General features: G+C 29.4%; 1 pseudogene; it reads right to left on the bottom strand.

Annotated features, from left to right (window-relative positions):
* Window positions 1-11539: 11539 nt before the first annotated feature.
* On the bottom strand, window positions 11540-13676 carry LOC116406234 (annotated as a pseudogene).
* Between the last annotated feature and the right edge of the window lie 1574 nt (window positions 13677-15250).

Here is a 15250-nt window from a genome sequence, read left to right as displayed (position 1 = left end):
TGCTTCCTTTTTCTTTAGTTATTTTCTGTCACGAATAAAATCCGTGACAGTTGTTTACAGTCATAGTATTGGGAGTCATGAAAGTCCTTCCATGACAGTTTTCGAAAACTGTCGCAATAATTTGACAGAAAATAAATATCATTAATTACTATTTTATAACAACAAATAACTGTCATCATTTGCATATTAACAACAGTTAAAAAAATGTCACAAATTCGTTTATTATGACATTTTTTAAATGTCAAGGATATATCAATCATGATAGTTTTTTTAAAAATAAATGTCATTGTTTTAGGATTGACGACATTTTTTTCCTGTCAAATATAGGGCAATCGTAAAGTTTTTTTATAACAAAAATGTCATTGTTTTAACAAATGGTACATAATACCCATATAGTGTTCGACACTTTAATATATATATATGCTATAATACACTTTGTAATATTCGTACATTTTCAATCAAGTTTGAACAATTTACAAGTATGAAATTACAGCCCTTAATCAAAGCCAGTGTAAATATACCATCATAATACATATAACATGATTTTCTGTACAAGCATAAACAACCAATCGATAATCCTTCACATCAGAAAATATTCTTTATTGCTTGAACCATGGTCAAATCCTTCATTTCTAAAAACAACCAATGTATTTTGATGATCCTAATTAGCTTCTTTGAAGATAATTTCAAGAACTTTGTCGGCTCCATTAGAACCTACAAAGACAACATGAATATAAGCATACATCACAAGACAAGAGAGTACATGAACTCGCTTAAAGAGAGTACAACTTGCTTCATTTCTTTTTTTTCTTTTTTCTTTTTTAAATATGGCTTAGGATTCAAATGTGTTTTCAAGGAAGGTGAAAAGTTCACCAAAAAGTTATGATAAAATAAGAACAAAAGGTTATCAAACAAAGCTTAAATAAGGTGCATAATTTATATTAACTAAAAATAGAAATATAGTCACGAGAAGACAAGAGCATACATGGAAAGAGGAAAGAAAACATAGAAGAGTGTACATGGGAAGAGGAAAGAAAACATAGAAGCTACCCCAGATTTTCAGAATCGAAAAAAATCATGGGGGGGGAAGGGGAAGGGGAGAAGAAGGTTGCTTAAGCATACAAAAATTGCATAAGAACTGTCCTAACTGTCACCTAGTCATTCCACAAACGATCATCTCACAAAACTTCCTACCAAACAATCCACAAGTGAAGAATGGTGAAAAACTACAATAATGAATGGTAGCAAACAAACATATATCAACTAAACTAACAATAGGCCAAGAGAACTCTAAACGAAAGAAATGAAGATTTCACAATTAACTTTGACTTAGCTGAATGTCAAGCCAAGAAGATTATAGCCAAGATTCTTAATTAGTAAGGATTTACATCAAATCATCATTATAGAGTTCCTTGAATAAGTGGAGGAATGAGTTAAAAGCATTGATAAAATTTGTTGGATTAAGGAAGACTTTTTAGCAACAATATGCATTTTTTTGTCTTTTGGTATGTGGTAAATTGTTTTTTGGGATTGTTTTAATTAATGTTTCTCTTGTAGAACAATGTACTACATCGTTTCAAATGTAGACAATTGTTTATGTTGAAAAGTTTTCATAGTACTATTGTAATATTGCCTCTATATGATGTTTGTTATAAAAGAACTACGGTTATATTATAAGCTTTGACACTAAACTTGGAGATTTGTGACTTTCGAGTTGATTTTTTTCTCTTGGTCCTTCAACGGAAAGATTAAAAAGAACGAAAAAATGAATTTTAACATTCTCTGGATCCAAAATAATAATATACTGGTATTTACTAGTAACAACACAATGGAGACCATTGATCAATATAGACTAACCCGAAATTTAATTCTTCAATAAAACAACAAATAGTGGTATTTGCTAATAACAAAAACATAATGAATTCCTCCCCTTGCCCATAGAAATTTTATCTTAGAGAAAGTTTAATCCAAATAAATACTTGTTTGAATATTATTGGTAGAACTGAAACGTAGAATTCAGCAACAAACTAAACAGGTTAATGAGCAAAAAAAGCAAAAATCTGGGAATTAACATGATCCAACCATCTGCATCTAAAAAAACTACCAAAATCCTATATGAAAAATTCAACAGAAAAGATACACCTCCAACTAAAATGTTGTATGATTCTCTATTCAACTAAAAATTATCAAGTGAAGCATATCCAACCTATAAATTCACGAAAACAACACAACAGTTAAATCATAAAACCCAAAGAAGACATAAATTACTACAAAAAAAAAAAAAAATGGAAGAACACAAGTAGTATCTATAATCATTCACACACAAATAAACATCCCAAGCAGAAAAAGGAAAAAGGAAGAATGCAAAAAGTGTACATTCTAATAATTCAAATTACTAATAAAACTTATAGACATCAACTTTTCTTATACTCACTGATCAAATTAGTAGAGCAACACCAACAGTTAAAAGTCTACGTTTTACTTGGGATTAGAAAGATACTAAAAAAAACATCCATACAGTATATAATAGATCAAACAGGTAACGATTATAATATATAGATCAAATTCAACATAAGATTGAATTGCAGAAACTTGCTCAACATATATAGAAGGTGGAAAATTAATTCAGGTAAATGTTACACATTGTGTAGTCTTAGAGCCATGACCAAGAACACCACATAAGTTGGAACCATAAGAACACCGCATAAGAAGCGTATGATATCTTGCCGTTGCAATCTGCATCTGGTATAAAAAAATAGAAAAAACTTATTCTAACAGTAAAAGATTTGATCGCTTAATCCTTTCCGCGCATATATTCAAAGGCCAATTTCTATAGTAGTTTTAGTCGAAATTTTACTTCCTATACTAGAATTAAAAACGGGTCTCACAGGAGTAGCCTTTACAGGAGTAGTCTTGGTTCAATGTGTGATGGACATAAATCAAACATTCTAAATTCCACGTTTGATTCAAAATATTTTTCATAAGTCTAAAGTTGTACCTATGTACTTATGATCAGTTTACTTATTTAATGTGGAACTTTGGTCGCATTCCCAACGATCCTCCCTTGAACAAAGTTCCAACTGAACCTCCCCTAAAGTAGACATTGATCCATTTAACTCTTATCTAGGCTAACTCCTCTCTAGAGCATACTACCTATTCAGTAAAGTTCAACCATGGATACTACCATGACTATTTTTAAGGTTCCACTACACCTTTGTTCGACCTGAGAAGAAAATCAACAAGGCTATACCAAAGATGACATGACTCTAATACCACTTTTAGGGATAACTTGGGATATAAGTCCTCTTGCCTTGTGAAATATTGCATAATCGATAGTTGGGACAATATTTTAAACTTCCATAAGATCCTATGAGCTTCATAAATAATGAATTTGCATATTTTCATACTATAACCAAACTTGATTAAAAGTAATAGCAATACTTCAACTACATGCAAATTAATTACCAAATTATGCAACAATTGATGAATGTAGTTCATGCATAACTTTAATTTGTCAACTATGACATACATGAAATATTGTTTCTACTCATACTAACATGCTAATAGACATGTTCAAGTACATCACAATAGCATCTCAATATTCACAAACTGGTTTAAATATATAAATCTATATGCAACACTATTACGAGTATAATCAATAAATATAGTCAAAGATTTTCAATCATACTAAAGATTTCTTGAACACAAAATATGCTACCTCAGTTAGACAACCCCACACTTGTAAATATTTAGATACATAACATATTCAAATTAAGTTCAACAATATTATTTTGTTGAGGGGAAAGAATTTTATGAACAAATCCATTTTGTTCACAAAACTCTATTATAAGGTATGTATGATCACCATGTTTAATTGAATTCTTACTTCTAGTTTTATGCACGATTCATGTCATAAATTATTTCCATCCAAGAATGCATATACTAATTCAAATAACTTTCGTTACTATAACATAAATTTGTCAAACTATAAAAAATATTATATTATGTGCTCATCAAATATATATTTGGAATATCACCCTTACATATAGTATAGAAATAAACTAGCTAAATTCTTAGACCATACTTACAAATTAAATTTGTGAGCACAAACCTATGTAAAACTTCATTCAAACTTAACCAATTACACCTTTGTTCAGCCCTTGGGATGCAAGTCCAAATTCCATGACCTGTGTTACATAATTTTAAACTACCAAACAACCCAAATCAACCCTCAAAACTTAAGTTAATTGTTAATAAGTTATAAAATATTTAGTTAACATCCCTTTTCTTTTGGCTTGAAAACAGAACATGCTATGCAACAAGACCTTCAAGTAGAGTATCAACAAGTCTTCTCGAGGGTTTCAATCTCAAATAAACAAAGTTCTGATGAAGAAGTAATTCAGCAATTCAGTCCAAGTTTAGTTTCAATTATAACGTCTTAAAAACCAAATATTCAAAGCAGAACTCCTAGGGGAAAACTGTTAAGAGATGCAAAAATGGAAAAGGTGAAAACCTAACGGCGAGAGTCAAATCTAATTCAACAACACTCTTTTAAGCAAGTTTTGATTCCAATCAATCCCAATAACTTCAACTTGATACTCGATGTGTATATGATTTTCACTCGTGCATCGGGTACTTCAATTCTAAAAAATAACTCAAAATTTCTATCGTGCACAAGAAACAAAAGATGGGACTTCGACACGAATGCGAAAAAGAAAAAAACGAAGATCAAATCACAATTTAAAATGATCATAATCAAGAGTGGACCACCTGGAAGAATTCATAATATAAGTCGTGATGAAACTAAAATCAACATTTCGATTATTTCACTTTCATTCGCTATGCATTCTCCAACATTTCAATTAAAAGTGTTTATAACAGTTTAGGACAATGTTTTACTATAATACAAATCAATGATTGGGAACAATGTTTAGTTTTCACTAAAATGCAATTGTGATGAACTTGCTTGACTCATTCCATTGATGTATGTAAATATTTATACGGAATACAATGAGATAAATATAGTAAAGTATAATGAAAGATAATTAACAATAATGGGCTAAATTAAAGGAGGAGATATGAGATCTTGATTTATTTTCTGACATCCCCTCAAACGAATGACTCAGATTGAGTCAGTAGATCGATAGTAGTAGTGGCGAATAAAGAACGATATTCTGCTTTGAGAGGAACACAAAGATGACAAAGAAACTGTTGAATCTAGTAAAGATTGACAGTAGTAGTGGCAAGAGAACAATATTCTGCTTCTGTGGAAGAACGAAAGAGTGTAGGTTGCTTTTTAAAAGATCAAGAGATTGGATTAGAGCCGCGAAGAAGGCAACGAATCCTGAGATGGAACGTCGATCAGAACTATCACCTACCAAATCAGAGTCACAAAAGGTTTGGAGAGAGAACGAACCTTTGCAAAAATGGATTCCAAGGGTTGGAGTACCACATAAATACCAGAGGATGGGTTTAACTGTCCAAAAGTGAATGGTGATTGGTTTGTGAATGAATTGATTTGACACGATTTACAAAAAAGGCAATATATGTGCGAGTAAATGTAAGATATTGCAAGGAACCAACTAATTTGCGGTATAGGGATGGGTCATTAAAAGGGAGTGCAGTGGTGTAGAGGTCAAGAGAAGTAGACATTAGTGTAACACAAGATTTTGCAGAGGTCATTTCGAATGTGTGAAGACCATTGAGATATTTGGCTTGATTGACAAATATGCCATTATAGAAGGAATATACTTTGAGACCAAGAAAATACTTTAAAGGACCAAGATCAGATATTTTGAATTCAAGGGCCAATTGAGTTTTTAGAAGAGAAGTATAGGAAGAGTCTAGGCCAGTGACAATGATATCATCGACGTACAGGAGTAAGTAAGTGAGAGAGATCCGACTGATCAAATGAATAAAGATGGATCAGCAGTAGAAGCAACAAAACCCAAGGTAAATAAATAAGAGGTAAAACGTTCTTGTAGCCACCTATTTTTATCCTACCAATAATTTTCTCTAAAAAATAATATTAGTAATAATGGCTAAACTTTTATTTATTTATTTTTGGAAAAAAAGTAAAAAAATTAGTAATAACATATATTATTGATATCTCATTTTCATTATTTTAGGAAATAAAAACAAATCAATTTATTTTAAATAAAATATTTTAATATCACATTTATTTTATTTGTACTATTTGAGGAAAAAAATAAATGAATTTGTTTTAAATAAAATATTCTAATATCAATTTTACTTATTTTATATCATTTTAGGAAAAAAGAAAACTAATTTTCAACAAAAAAAAATCTTTTAATATCCATTTAATTTATTTATTAATTTTACAAAATCTCAAAAAATCTCATTTAATTTAGTTTTATTTATTTTAGGAAAATGAAATTTACCTTATTAATATAATATAAAATTTTGATTATTTTTTTTAATTTATGGTACGCCACGGGTCTATAAATAGGGGCCTTTGTCATTTGAAAAAGGGGAGAGTTTTTTAAACAAAAAAAATCTTTGGAGGAGAAATTTTTTTTACAAAAAGTCTCTAAAGAAAACGTTAGAAATTTTTTTTTAAAGAATCTCTGCCATTTGGAAGATAAACTTGTGCAAAATGTAGTTTATTTTATTTCATAACATTAGTATCTTCATCTTTTTATGATTTTTGTTTTTGTTTTGTATGTTTTTTACTTCTCTTTAGCAAATCAAATTTAGTTAAAATAGACTTTGTGAGAGATTGTATGTGTTAGAGATTTACTCTCTCAAGATCCACACTTCAGCCACGAGTAATTTTATTTGGGATTTGGTTTTTTTCGTTCTTTAAAGATAGAGATAAAGAAAAATAAATATATATATATTTTTTCTTTTACTTTCATTGTTTTTTTATAAAAAAAACTTGGTCTTTTTCTTCTTTCTAAAAAAAAAGTAGAGAAAAAGAAAAAGACACAAGACTTTTTTTAAAACATTGATATTTTTTAAAAATAATATATATATATAAATAAGAAGATTACGCACTTATATTTAAGTTTCTTATGTCTTATTTATTTTTTATTAATACATCTATTATTTGTTATTAACATTTTTTATATTGCTATTTTTTTTACTTTTTTCTCTTTAACCTTTTATTGTGATGGTTACTTTTTATATATACTTAAAACCTATTATTATTAGTTTATTTATATAATTACTATTTATTATTATTATAATTATAATAATAATAATTATTATTATTATTATAATTATTATAGGTGGCCGTCACACCTTTTTTTAAAAAAAACAAATCTTTTTTCTTTTTCTTTTATCTCTTCATTCCTTTATTTCCTTTATTTCTTTTATTTCTTTCCCTTTTATTATTTATTTATTCATTTATTTATTTTAACTTATTTTCTTGCATGCATGATAATTATTATCATGTAGTATTAAATTTATGAATATTTGTTACACTTGTATTTACAACGTTATCATAGTATTTTGTATCATTATATTTTTTATAATCATATTTATCTTTACATTTTATTATCCAAAAATTATCTGGGAGTCTGTTATTTCTAAATTCTTGAGGTGAGGAAATCAGTTCTTTGGAAGTCCAAGATCGATTTCTCATATTTTTTAAAAAATAAAATCTTATCTTACTTGCTTAATCCATCGTGTAATATATTTGATTCCATGGTATATTATTTCCTATTGACCTAATTTTGAAGATCTTTCTTAAATTTTCTTTTTTAATTGTTTAGAAATTTTTACTTTACATCTATTCTTTTTAATTTTTTTAAAAAAGGTTTAAAATATAAATCTATATTTCATAAGTTTTCCTTAATCAACTTTTTTAATAACTCACTTCTATTTCGCTAAAAATATTCCTATGATGGAATCTAGGAAATTTGGGAGTCCGATTTCCTAGAATTCTTAAAGTGAGGGATCAATATCTTTGGAAATTCGAGATTTGATCCCAACAAAGAATGAATTTAATAAATATTTTTCAAAAAAAAAAATTATTCGAAGACTAGCCCATGATAGACTTTAAAAAATTGTAATAATTTCTCATTTTCTTAGGGTGAGAAACTTTTCTCAATACATAGTCTTAATTAATGGAATATTATTTCACTTATTTTATGAGATCATTGTTTCAAATATTGGACTAACAAGGGGTGAAATAAGACATTGGTTTAAAAATAAATTAAAAAATATTTTCAATTCAAGATTTGAAATTTGGTCACCATTTATCTAAATGGGGGTCATGGGGTGCTAATACCTTCCCACACACAAATGACTCCCAGACTCAACTCAATTTCTTTGCAGACCATTTTTTTAATTGTTTACTTTATTTCGGTGTCTAATCACACCGTAAAAAAGATGGGTGGCGACTCTTATTTTCTTTTTAAACTAGCTCTTTTGAGGACGTCGGCTGCTCCACGTCGTCTCAGGCACGTGGCAACAACTTGGCGACTCCACTGGGGAACATGAGGTTTTTCCCCGAGAGTTTGGCCATTTTCTCTTTTATCTTGAATTATTTGATTATTTAAGTTTATTCTAAATTTATTGTGTGTAGTTATTGTGCATTTAATTATTATACACACAATCACAAGCCTCCTACTCAGGTTTTACCTTCATAAGATTAGAATTGAGAACATAGTAGTGTTGACCTTCGAGAAGCTTATGCTTCCATGCAGGCACACAAAAAATTCTCACTCAACTTGGTCAATTCGTCATGTATGACTTTTTGACTAAATTGAGAACTTTTATCATTTAGGAACTTTAGAATTAACCTCACTTTTAAATCTTGTATGCATTATACTAGTGTATCACAACATACATTTACACATGTATTTCTTTTTAATTTTATTGATTGATTTTTTTTTTTACTTAGGATTGGTTCAATTATCACAATTGCATAAATTTATTTTATAAACAATATTTCATTCGTCAATTTGATTTTTGTTAATCAATTTACATCCCAGTAATTTAGAGTTTTTTTTTATATATTTAAAAACAATTGTTTTAAAGAGAATTCAACAACTTTTGTCCATGTGTTTTCAAAGATTGAGCACTATTTTTTAAAAAGTTTTTTAAAAAACATATTTATCCAATTCTTTTTATATATATTTAGTAATATATAGTATCATTTAATAATTTTTAATATATTACCTATTTAAATCTAAATAAAAAAATCATGTCAGGATTAAATAACAAGTTTTAAAAATTAAAATTTTAAGAAAGATTATTTGAAATACTAAAAACAATTTTTTTTTAAATACTAAAAATATGATTAAAAAAATTTGCAAAAAAAAAAAAAAATCGATTGTGTAACTATCATTTTTGTTTCATCAATTTATTTTTTGAAAATATCATGCATATTATTTTCTCATTAAAGCTTGAATATTTTGAATGTTATTTTTAAAATGGACAAATATTTCCAAAGTAAAAAATAATCCAATAAAATAAAGAAAATTTTAATTTTCCAATTTTTTTAAAAATAAATTTGGACATTATACTCGATAGCCATCAAACAAAATAAAAATATTAGATCTAGTGTTGGAAGAGTAACACTTTTCTAAGGAGAACTACAATGCTTTGGATGAAGTTGAGCGGACAACATGAGCAAATGCAGAAGAGGATAAGATTCAGAATAGGAGTTTGAGTGGAGATGGGATCAAATTGGGAGCTAGAGGTGGCCATTGAGAAGGTATGTTAAAAGGGTTTTATTTTGAGCTATGCTTTGATACCATGTAAAAATAACTGAAATTTAATTGTGATGAACTTGCTTTATTCTTTCCATTGATGTATCTAAATATTTATATAGAATACAATGAGATACATATGACAAAGTATAATTAAAGATAATTTACAATAATAGGCTAAATTAAAGGAGGAGATATGAGATCTTGATTTATTTACTAATATTCACTGTATTGCGAATCAATGATTATACTTTGGGGTTGAGGCCACACTCTCCTCGTCGACCAAGGGTACTATGTCATGGAAGTCAGAAACTGCAGCATTTTTCTCATAGGAGCTGGAAACTCACGTTTAGGAATCGATGAGTAGAATCGCAATCTGAATTGTATTTTGGTGCTAACCGAATAGTTTGAGAGGGAGAAATAGGAAACGATGACAACACCATGAATTGGGGGAAGTGTTCGACATTTGAAAAGGAGAATAAATCAATTAAAATTATGCATTCAAATTGTTGAAAACAAATGTGTTCTGCTTCAAACCAAAATTCGACACGACGTGGGTGCTAAATTGCTTCCAAGGTTAACCGTATAAGTAAGGAGTGGATGAAAAAATGGTGAGAGAAAGTAATTAGTGTTTTGGCAAGAAGGAGAATAATCACCCACTCCAAATCTTTTCTTTGAAAAACAGAATAATGGTTTTAGAATTAAAAAACTGTATTAAATAATTATTATTATTAAAATCAAATTTGAATTGAAACTTTAATTATAAATCATTACAATGACAAAGTCATTCGGAACAAGAGTTTCTAGATGACCCTCAAACAATTTAGTAAATAGATTAGCAATGTTGTGCTCCAAAGTGATTTTGACAATCTCCCGTATCACGTCATACTTCTTTCTCTATGTGTTTCCCTTGTTTGTGGCTGCAATGTTCTTACACATGCATATCTTTCTCCAGGATTCTAAAGATTTACATAAATATTAGGACAAATTGCAAAAAAATATCTGTAAAGTATATGGTAGCGTAGTTTCAATTACACCTTAAAAAAATTCAATGTTCTGAATGAAATAACGTGTTTGTTTCCTCGGTACGAAGATGTCACCTTTAGAGAAACATAACCACACACATTGAAATAATAACAACCAGAAAAATTGAGCTACTTTCTGTAAAAATGATATAAAATTCATGTTCTAACATTATTTCTCAAATATATATAATGAGACAAAGCACACGTCCACACAAACAACTTAGGGTGCCTTTGCTTTGCCATGCTTTTGGTTGTTGCCTTCCCAAATTTAGTGATGCTATTTTCCATATTTTAAGTCTCTATAGGTATATGTGAGGATTCATCAATGCAAGTTATGAGAGAGCAAGGCACTCTCCGGAAGCAATTTCAGTTTAGGAGCTATGTCTGTGTTTGGGAATGTGTAAGTTCTACGATTAATTTTTTTGAAATAGTTGCAAATTTAGTAATTAGATTCAAAATAATTAAATATATAGCAAAATTTGTCAAATTCTATCAATGGTAGTTGAAAATATTGGTCTACGAGTCTATCAGCGATATAAGTCTATCGACGATAATTTTGCTATATTTGTAATTTTTTTAGAATATCCTTAAAAAAAACTCCTTACACCAAATAACCACACTCATAAATAAACAAAAAAAACTGAACTTCCAACAAAATATTGTTCTGTTATATACACTCAAAACTAATATTTACATTTAGGACTAACAAAAAAAAATTGAATAATTATAATTGATGGTCATTTTATTGTTTGAAAAACTTGAATGTAATCAAAAATATTATCTCAAAATTTGAAAGTTGTTAGAATGAACGAGGAATGAAAGGTAGAATGAAAATGATAGGAAAAGATGATTGGATTCAAAACTAAAGAAAGAAAATGAGTTTAGTAATACATATTAGACTCAAAACCTTAACTGAAGTTTTCTTTTTCTTTTTTCTGGTTGCAAAATGGAAATTAATAAACATGAGGCAAAACACCAGGATCAGGAACGATGAGAGTTTCACCATTATCTGCAGTTGTAATGTTTAGTATCATGGGAGCTGCTTTGAGAGCCCTAAAACAAAAAAGCAAAATAATTTCAAATCCTCTTATATGTTGAACCATTTTGCATGTTGAATGAATTAAAATTGTTTCTATTATTATTTATATTTCTCAAAAGAATAATATGGTTTAATAATGTAACCATATTTTAAGATTCTCATATACTTAAAAATTTTAATCTGTAGCACATTAGTTAACATTTATAAGCAGTTGTGTACCAGAGTTGAGGAGATTGGTATTGAGATGCGAAATGGCCAAGAATTGTAACACTCGCATCAGTATTAATAATGCCAGGATCTAATGTAACAATCGTCAGACCATTTGGTAGCTCCTTTGCAACCGATTTGCTTAAGCCTTCAATCCCCATTTGGAACTGCAATAAGCTGATGCCTGTGTATAATAATAATTAGTTCTTCAAATTTATCACTCCAATTAATTAAAGTTTTAAAAGGTTGTCTATACTGTAGAATGAGAGACTTTGAAAAAGAAAGTGTTGAATGAAAAATGTTAAAATTAGAATGGGAGCATAGCTTATACTTACTCGGGCAGCAGCAATTCTTCCATAGAGAGAAGATACATTAACAATAATTCCTTTATTCTTTGGAAGCATAAGAGGAATGAAATGGCGCAACATATTTGCTACCCCTTTCATATTTGTGTCTATCACATCATCGAATATTTCATTAGGAATCTCCCACAGCTTCAAATTTCAGCAACAACAGCAGCATTATTTACTGTCAACCATTAATTCAACACTCAATTTTATTATTTAATTAAATCCAAATGTAAAACATTAAACTCTCTCTATCTCTTTCTATGTACCAATGATGTCAACAGAACCGAATTTCTCCTTAACTGTCTGTGCCATTTCTCGAATGCTCTCATTTGATTTCTACAAAATAACAGATTCCATAATTTATAAAAAATATACATGCACGAGAAACATTAAATGAAAAAGAAAAGGAGACTAGCTACCACATCAAAGTTGAAGAGCAAGTGGTTTCGTGGGGAAGCATTGGAGAGTTGAAGTTGAAGTGAATCCAATTTGATTTTGTCACGACTACAACCAATGATTGTATGCCCAAGTTTTGCCAATTCCAATGCCAAAGCTCGTCCTAACCCTCTGCTCACTCCACTTATTACAATTACTTTTGTGGTTTCTGCTTCCATTATCATCTCTCCAACTTCTTCATTCCTTTCTTCTAGCAACTCTTGATGACCATTTGATGAATTGGTTGTACCCATCAAACTATCACAACACATTAAACAATTGTTCCTATATGATTTTGTATATAAATGAAAATTGTGTTAATAGCTCACACCACTTTTATATATAATGTGTAGAAGAGTTGGAACTCCAAGCTCCAAGCTCCAATATATTAAACATCTTAAAATATACACCCCCAAAAGAGAGACCCCATTAGAGAACAAAGATCTCGAACAAGAACAAAAAAGAAAAAAGGAAATATTTTCATTTGTAAATAGGTAAATATCAAACTATTTTCAAACACAAGTCACAGATTTCCAACGCTATCAAAAACTGAGATATTTTCATTTGTACTCAATAGACAAAAAAAATCTTCAACAGAAACAAAATTTTGCGTCAATTTCAAAACTCAATAAGCTTCTATTTCCACACAACCAAGTTTGAAGTATGCCCAAGTTTTGAGAATGATTGTATGCCCAAGTTTTGCCAATTCCAATGCCAAAACTTGGGCATACTTCAATAAAAAGTTTGAAGTATGCCCAAGTTCTATTTCCACACAACCAAGTTTGAAGTATGCCCAAGTTTGAACAAAAAAAAGTTTCAAATGAATGGAAGAAAATATGTGAGAATGACAATAAATCTCAATAAAAAACCAAATGGAAATAACATTTATCACACTAATTAACAACCCAACAAAAAAAAAAAAAAAACGTTAAATTCCAACCACAACAAAACTCATTGATTAAAAAGGCAACACAACCTAACACGTAACTCGTTTTCGATGGAACAAACGAGATTAACATATCAACATAATTCATTACAAAAGGAAAAAATCAATCCAAACTATGAACTTATCAACCAAAACAACTAAACTAAGATATGGCGTTCATCTCGTTTTAATCACGGCACGGAAGGAATACAATCCAACAGCGGAAGATTTTATAGAATCACTACTCAATTTATTTTAAGATTTCAAATTAAATTAAATAATGGTTCTTCCGTCGTAGGGTTTTTATCCCTTCAATTGGTATTAGAGTTATCTCAAATTTTAATTGAGAATTTTAAAATTTACATTCGTTTAGGTGAAATTTTTATTTTTGAATGTAATTTGCAAAATAGATGTATTCAATTTTGGCACCTTAGATTACAGTTTTTCATTAATTTGATTGATGTAAAAGTCTGCTGTTTTGGTCATTTTAATTCTGTAATTAAGCATGTAAGTCTATGTCGTTCGATGACTTTCGATGAAGTGACGATTTCGGTGCAACAGCAGATTTGAATTTTTTTTAAAAAAAAAGGAAAGTTAGACGTATTTAATAGATTTTGTGCGTAAGAAGTAAAGAAAATTGACGGATCTGGTTCAGTGGCTGATCAACCACATTGGAACAAGTAGACTGTGAGTAGAATCACGCATTGTGTGCTTCGTTTTTTCCGTTTTCTTTATTTTCTTTTGTTTAATTATTATATTAATTTAATTACTTTTTTAGGGTGTCAAATTCGGTCTTTTTTTTTTTATTTAATCCATTATTATATTTGATGTTTGATTAAATTAATTATGTACATAATGTATGTCATATAATTTAAAATCCCACATTAAGATTATAAGTATCATGCATCATTCTCAAATATAAGTTTTATATTTTAGTTGCATGATTTTCTAAGTATGTCCATTCATTTTTATATATTATAAATGTTGCAAGGATAAGACTAATGTGCGCAGGGAGGAGTTTGGTGACAAAGTTCACCTTAGTGAGGTAGCTTCCAACATTTGTATCCCGAAAGGTGAACAAGTGCGAACAATATGCACCGAGAGGTTGACGTTCTTAAACGAGAAGTCCTATAAATTTTATGAGTCACGATTTCTAAGTATAATCGGCCTAAGCAAGCATAGTCATTTGTATCTCGAAAGGTTAACAAGTGTGGCGTTCAAACACTTCCAGAGAAGGTCGCCTTAATCATGTGTCCATTATGCGATTATAGCGCGTTAAAGTTATTGCAACACCTAAGCATCTAATAGTATGTTGAATTTCTTTCACTAGTCATCTGCATACAAGTTAGTTCAACTCATTTCTCCTTAACTTAACTTACTCTTTGTGCATGAGTCTCGAGCTGTAATTAAGTAGTTGTAATTAGCATTACATTCTTTTAATTTAATCGCCATAAAGCCTAAACGATAAGTGGGATCTAGAACTAACATATATATCAATACTCTGTTTTCGACCCTAGATCACCCAAGTAAATTTGTTGTTCGCTTGCACTTGGGTGAGTCGTAGGAAAACCTTGTTCTCAATGAGGACT

Source organism: Cucumis sativus, unplaced genomic scaffold (assembly GCF_000004075.3).
Source record: "Cucumis sativus cultivar 9930 unplaced genomic scaffold, Cucumber_9930_V3 scaffold77, whole genome shotgun sequence".
Lineage (NCBI taxonomy): Eukaryota > Viridiplantae > Streptophyta > Magnoliopsida > Cucurbitales > Cucurbitaceae > Cucumis > Cucumis sativus.
The sequence above is the reverse complement of the archived record's forward strand: the minus strand, read 5'-3'. Positions and strand labels throughout refer to the sequence as shown.